This window comes from Bemisia tabaci, chromosome 10 (genome assembly GCF_918797505.1).
Source record: "Bemisia tabaci chromosome 10, PGI_BMITA_v3".
Taxonomy (NCBI): Eukaryota; Metazoa; Arthropoda; class Insecta; order Hemiptera; family Aleyrodidae; genus Bemisia; species Bemisia tabaci.
Genome location: NC_092802.1, coordinates 37,173,107 through 37,179,675, shown reverse-complemented (window position 1 = coordinate 37,179,675; position 6,569 = coordinate 37,173,107). Strand labels below are relative to the sequence as shown.

The following is a 6,569-nucleotide window of genomic DNA, read 5'->3' as shown; positions in this document are numbered from 1 at the left end:
TTTGAAAATCAATGCGAAAAAAATTTGAGTGATTATCATTTCTACTAAAAATATGACCGAAAAATGTGTTGTCTGTTACGGCGACAGAACTATTCCAGTTATCGTGAAACCGCCCTAATGACGTCTTTTGTGCACACTTACCTTCATTTGATCAAGTTGAAAATACTTGCTGATATCTCGTTCAGGGGTTGATTTATGAGCCTCCCGTTGTGTGATTCGTTTTCAGTGTACCTAAGCTTTTGAAAAGGCGACAAACTTTTTCTGATACAGCAAACATTCACGTAGAACATGTGACAATTTTTTCAGACTCAGACCTAGTCGTATAATAATTGGACAACATTTTTCAAGAAAGTACCAGTATTTCAGGCTCTTCCATAAAAACACCCATTTGCTCAAGGAAGCAAATTGAGTATAAGTTCTTTCTAAAGTGAGCCGGGAATAGTAGCTCCTTATTTCAAGATGTTATCCAATTGTGACCGTTCTTTGCAAAGAGGAAAAAATTTTGCATCGCACTCACAAATACCTAAACTTACGAAAACTAACTCATGCACAACATGGAGAAGAAGACATTAAAAAAAAAATTACATGAAAGAAAACAGTGTAATGCATGAACGTTGTATTCAAAACTCTTTTACTTGCACCTATGTAGCATAGATTGCAATAAGTAGCAATTACAGCAATTGAATCAGTGAGAACGAAAACACACCGACTCGGTACCTCGAAAATGCTCACTTTTCACTAAAGACAGACTATTAAGGTCAGTGAAGTTACCGTATTTGTTCCAATTAACTTGGACGTTTAAAGTTTCCTTAAGTACTTGCTTTTAGGCACCAAAAATCTTTTTCTTATACTAACTTCCTCACCTAATGTGCAGTTTTGTGTGTGTCTTGATTATTTTCATTTTTTCGAGTCTGTGTGTTTTCGTTCTCACTGATTCAATTCAACCGAGTGTTGTGTATGTTGCCTAGCTCCTATTTGAAGAGGCCCCCATTCATTGCAATAAAATCGAAATAAGTTAAGTTGCAATTTTTCATTGCATTGTATATTGCCTACCTTTCTGACACATGGAGCTCATTTTGGCGACTTTTTAAAATCAGCATAAATCGACTAAATGATGTAAAATTATTACAATTTAACGGTTAAAAAACTACAACTGTATTAAAACCAAATTGCAATTTAATTTCAATATTACCGTTGCACTGTGCTACTTGGGCAAGTGAGGTTTTGATACAACGTCGTTTTCTCCAGGAAGGATCTTATATCTCTATTCCGAATTTGTAAAATGGATCCAAATTTCAATTTTTCACAAGAATATGACCGTTTCTATCCAAAAGGACGATTATTGCGGGTAATCGGGAGAAAAATCGTTGACATTTTTAGGCAGAAATTCCCTGCAGTTTTCCAGTACTGAACTACGCAAGGGGAACAGTGCAACGAAAATATCGAATTCACTTCATAATGCAGTGCAATAAAATTCCGAATTTTCACCGAGACTTGCAGTAATTTTCATCAGTTGTGCAAGGACCGTCGCTTTTAAACGATCAACAAAATGAGCTTCACATGTAACAGAAATCTGGGCAATTTACAAACTAATTTCAACTTATTTCTACTGTTTTGCCGTAACTTTCAATAAGAACAGCCCCTTCAATTAGTGTATAGGCAACATACACAACATTCTGATACAGTAGGACTAGTTTCCAAGTGTATCGTAAGCGCATATTATTGCGACTTCTGCTACTTAATTGGGACGGCGAGTGATATTTGCCAAGCAATATTGGTCTAACAAAATTTACACAATTTTATCTCTGAGAGAGAATGGAGTATTTTTAAAATGCGTCAGTATGATATTGCCTGTTAATATTAACAATAATTTTGTTTAGATATCGGAATAGTAATACGACAATATGGACAGTGATTTTACCGGTCAATATTAATTACTTGACAGAAAAAAGTAGAAGCAGAAGAATAAAGAAAATAAGTAAACATTCAGGCTGCAAAACAAGCACCAGCTCTGTTTTTCACTGATTAGGACCTCCAAAGTTGATGCATCATAACTGGAAAATATTGATTTTTATTTCATTATCAATATTTTCATAATATTGCCTCAACATCTTTTTTAAGTATTGTATGGACTGGAATTCCAAGAGTATTGAGGGAGTATTGGTGTAATGCTTTGCAGAGTGAGGAAGTTCCAACAAAGTTTATAGAACAGAAAACTGTCAATCCTGAATATCGGGTCGACTTTTTTTGCCAAGTTTACTTTGAAACTAGTTTTGTTAAAAATTACCCTCATTGGAATGTCACCGCCTTCATTTCAGCATTTGAACAGAAAAAAGAAAATAAATTTAGTTCCACTACCCACCCAAGTAGCAAAATGAAAATATTTCAAAAAAAAAAAAAATAATGAAAAAAATTAGAAAATAAAGAAAAAGTTGCTAGTATGGAAATTAGATAATTTAAAGTGAGTGTCACTATTTACCAAAGAAAAAAGGTCTATTTCGTGTCTATAAAATGGACTATTTTCTGTTTAGAAAATTGATAGGGCTATTTCCTTCAGAAAAAATATTCATAAACCTGATGGAAAACAGAGAAAAATTGGATATTTTCTTTATCTACTTCTTAGAAATTAAAAATTCAGAAAACAGATATGTAGAAAAAAACACAGAATGTAGACAACAAAATTGTCTGTTTTCCTTGTATTTAGTTACTGGAACATAATATGTAGACAGAGAATAGAAGTTTTTTAATAATTTTCTTACTTCCATTTTATACCTACAACTACTTTCTTTCCATTTCCTTTCTGTTTTATTTTTCTGGTCAGAAAATATACAATTTCTAAATTAGTGCTAGACAGAAAATAGAATCCTATGCTACTTGGGTAGTGCCAGCTCTTAAAACCAATCCTGGAAGAATACGAATCGTTACATACTTAGAGCATTCAAATTTTACGAAGGGGAAAGTTTTAATTTTCTAGATTCAGGATTCCTGATTCTAGATTCACCTCTTGCATGTTTCCGTAAATAAGCAAAAAATGAATAAATAAATGAAAAGAAAAAAATCAATTTCACATACTTTATTTCTACCCAGGTAGCAAGGTCTGCTATAAAATAATTTTTATTATATTTTCGAAATAACAGTTTTATTGCTATTAAATGAGAGTTTTAATTCCTATTAATATATTATAAAAAAACAATTTATATCGGTTGAAAAGATCGATTAAAGTACTCCCCAGTTACAACAGTTTCAGGCGCTATATTCCTATTTTATGAAGTTAAAAATAACAGTTTAAAATAATTTAATGACATAAATCAACAATGATTAAAGTAGTGAAAAACAAATTTCATTTGGAAAATTTACTGGTGTAAAGCGACACTTGTCTTAAAATAAAAATAAAAAATTTAAATGTTGAATACGAGTTTTGAATTATTCTTGTAAAGTATTAAAAAAAAACTTAAAATATCCATAGAAAAACTAATTTCTAATAATAGAACGACTCGTAAAATTGTAGTTTTATTGAAAATTAACAGTGTCAATATATGAAATTTTATTCGTTTTTAATATTTTGTTAAACTGTTATTTTTTGGTTTTAAAAGATCAATTATAGAACTCCCCAGTTTCAGGCCTCATATTTCTATTTTGAACACCGATGACGGTGAGCACCGATACTTCCTCTAAGGAGGAGCAACAAAGACTATGCAGCAGGGATGTGACTACACTCGACACACCACACTACAATCAACGCTATAGATAGGCCCATGCCCTGTCTAGGCACAGTTAACCACAGGGGGGTCATCAAAAATGTGAGAAGAAAATCCACTCATATGCACCGAACAAAGCAAACATAGAAGCCGTCGATAAAAAAACGTATGTCGTAGAATATAAATAATATATTTTATGTTTTCACTACACACAAAGGTTAGACAGGCACCATAAACGACCCATCCAAAAACAAAATAAATCGGAGCTCTCTATCGGAAATAAAAGGAAACACCCCGATTACAATAAAACAATCGGAAATTAAAATCGGTATTTAAAAAAATAATGTAATACTAATTTATATTTCACAACTGTTTAAAATAAAATGTTTTGCAGAAAAACTGCAATAAATCAGATATTTAAACTGTCATTTTATCACTATCACTTGTATCTTTTTATCGATTTAAATTATATTTTCCTTGTTAGTGATATAGTTATCAAAGTTTTTTATAAGGATTCTTTTTCGACAAAAATTAAAGCTACACCGGTTTTCAGGAAACAATGATTTAAAAATAGTTTCTCACCAATATTGTTTAATAAATAATGTAATAATAATTAATATTTCATGGTTATTTATAAGAATGTGTTTTGCAAAAATATGGCAACAAATGAGATATTTAAATTTGTTTTTTATTGTCTTTTTTTTATCTTTTTATTGATTTAGATTAAATTTTTCTCATTAGTACAGTATAATACTTTATGTTTTGTAAAATAGCTTTTTTAAAACAAAATGGTCTACTTCTGTGTTTTATGAAATCAACTTTAAAAAAAAATAAATTAGAATAATTTTTTTAACTTTTTTTAGTTATTAAAATGTTAATCTACTTTCCTTTCTTTAAAAAAGTTTTGTTAAGTAAGTGATTTTGATTGAGAATTTTAAACCGTCGTTTTATTTCAAATCTAAGTATGTTTTTATTGCAATAATAGTTTCCTTTTCGATCGGTGTATAACACTAGTTTTTGTGTTATATTTTCAGAAAACATGACTAAATTATAAATTTTCCACTGGTATTTTTTAAGTATGTAAGAAAAATTTTTCAGTGATTATAGTCGCAAAGGACTTCTCTTTTCCGTTGGTTTTTCAACTGTTGTACTAGAGCAAATTTTTCGATGAAAAAGTGCACAAAAGTAACAGTGTAAAAACTGTTGTGAAATTGCAATTTTGAACTGTTACTATTGCTACCTGGGTAACTTTTTTGCAATTTTCCTTTTTTTTTGAGACAGGATCAATGAGAATTTATAGGTGACCCTCGGATTTCCTCGTCGTTGAAGTACATAATCCTCGTGTTAAATATTGTAAGAATGGACCAAGGAGATAACTTTTATTTGTGTTTGTTTTTGACGCACAGTCGCACAGTTTACCGCGTTCAACCGCTTTCAAAATGCCCGCCAAGCGGCGATTGTGAGATGCTGCACTCCAGCGGACCGAAGACGAAACGATAGCGCTGCGATCGCAAATTCCATTATTCACGTCATCCGGGATAAAAATTCAGTTTCTCACCAACCTTCGTGGGGATCCACGGTACGTTATCCCGCCTAGTTGGTTGAAATTCCTTTACCTCAATAGTGCGTTCGGAGATATTTTCATATTTTTAGTTAGCTCCAGCGTATTGCTGATCAGGAATTCGTTTCAGTGATCAGTAGTCCGATTCAATCGTACTGGAGTGAATACTTATTGAGTGTGTATCCACCGTGAATGTGCAGCGCGAAAGCCTTAGTTCAGTTATCGCATCACTTCTCAGTTTTTCTCACGTCGTTAAATAAAGTGCCAGTGATCTGTGATAAGTAACCGCCAAAGGATTAACCCTTCACCGACCCATTTCCCGCATCATTATTTTGAAGGTAGGATCCGAAATTCCTTTACACGTAATCTTCAGCCTGCTTTCTACCCACTGTGTAATTATCTTTTCATGTGTCAAAACTCAAGATGCTGTGATGGAGGATCGTCATCCTTTGATCTTTCTTATCTCCTCGCAGGAGACTATTGAGATTAGTCACCCCAGAGGTTTTGGTTCTTGTGTAGTTTTACCTCAGATCACAATCGTGAGGCGTGTACATGTAGCCTAAATTTTCACATGAAGATGCTTTCTCAGTAGGATGTGAAACCCTATATGAGTAACCTCAATGAGTTGGTTAAGTGTAAGGATAAGTAGCAGCTTCTTGAGAAGTTTGGGAACTCTCATCTGCTGGCAGATAGCTGAAATCCTGTGTTTGTTGTTTAGATGAGACAAGTCCAAGGAGGAATGGTGCCATTCGATTGGTTAGCTTTGTTAGTAGTTGCTCGTTCTGTTGTGTGTGCGCCGGGTGGAATGGATGGCATGCTTTTGGAACCCGAGTGGTGGCTCTGTCTTTAGTTTCACCTGACACAGGTCTGCCATCTGATTAATGAAATTGATCAACGATCGTAAAGTGGAGTGATCCTGTTGGTTGTAACGGGAGGTTGTCATAGGCGAAGGGAGAAATGACGGACTAACTAAAGGGTCTCTCATGGGCTGCCGTTAGTTAGTCTTTCATCTACCTCCTTGGTCCGTTGCAATTACATGCTTCTACCAATTTTATCACTCCATCCTACCTGTCTTCTTATCCCCATCCATCGCGCTTTCTATTAATTTCAATAAGTAGCCTGCTCCAGAAAGTCGGTCATCTCCTCATCTTTGTAAAACAAAGAGATATTGCCATCAAAGTTTGGACTTACACTTGTTTCATTGAAATTTTAATGTACTTGGCTCAGATAAGCAAAGACAGCAACTCTTGGAGTGGACGCTCAGGTATTTCATTGAGAAGAAGTTGTTTTTGTGGACAGCAGCTTCATCA

At 33.6% G+C, this 6,569-nt stretch overlaps 1 protein-coding gene across 1 annotated transcript in view; it reads left to right on the top strand.

The window, feature by feature from the left end:
- The first annotated feature begins 3,085 nt into the window (after positions 1-3,085).
- Positions 3,086-6,569, top strand: part of Mical (Molecule interacting with CasL) — a 219,433-nt gene continuing 215,949 nt past the window's right edge. Inside the window, 1 exon segment of the mRNA XM_019040206.2 lies at positions 3,086-5,597. The gene's annotated coding sequence lies outside the window, so the exon portion shown is untranslated.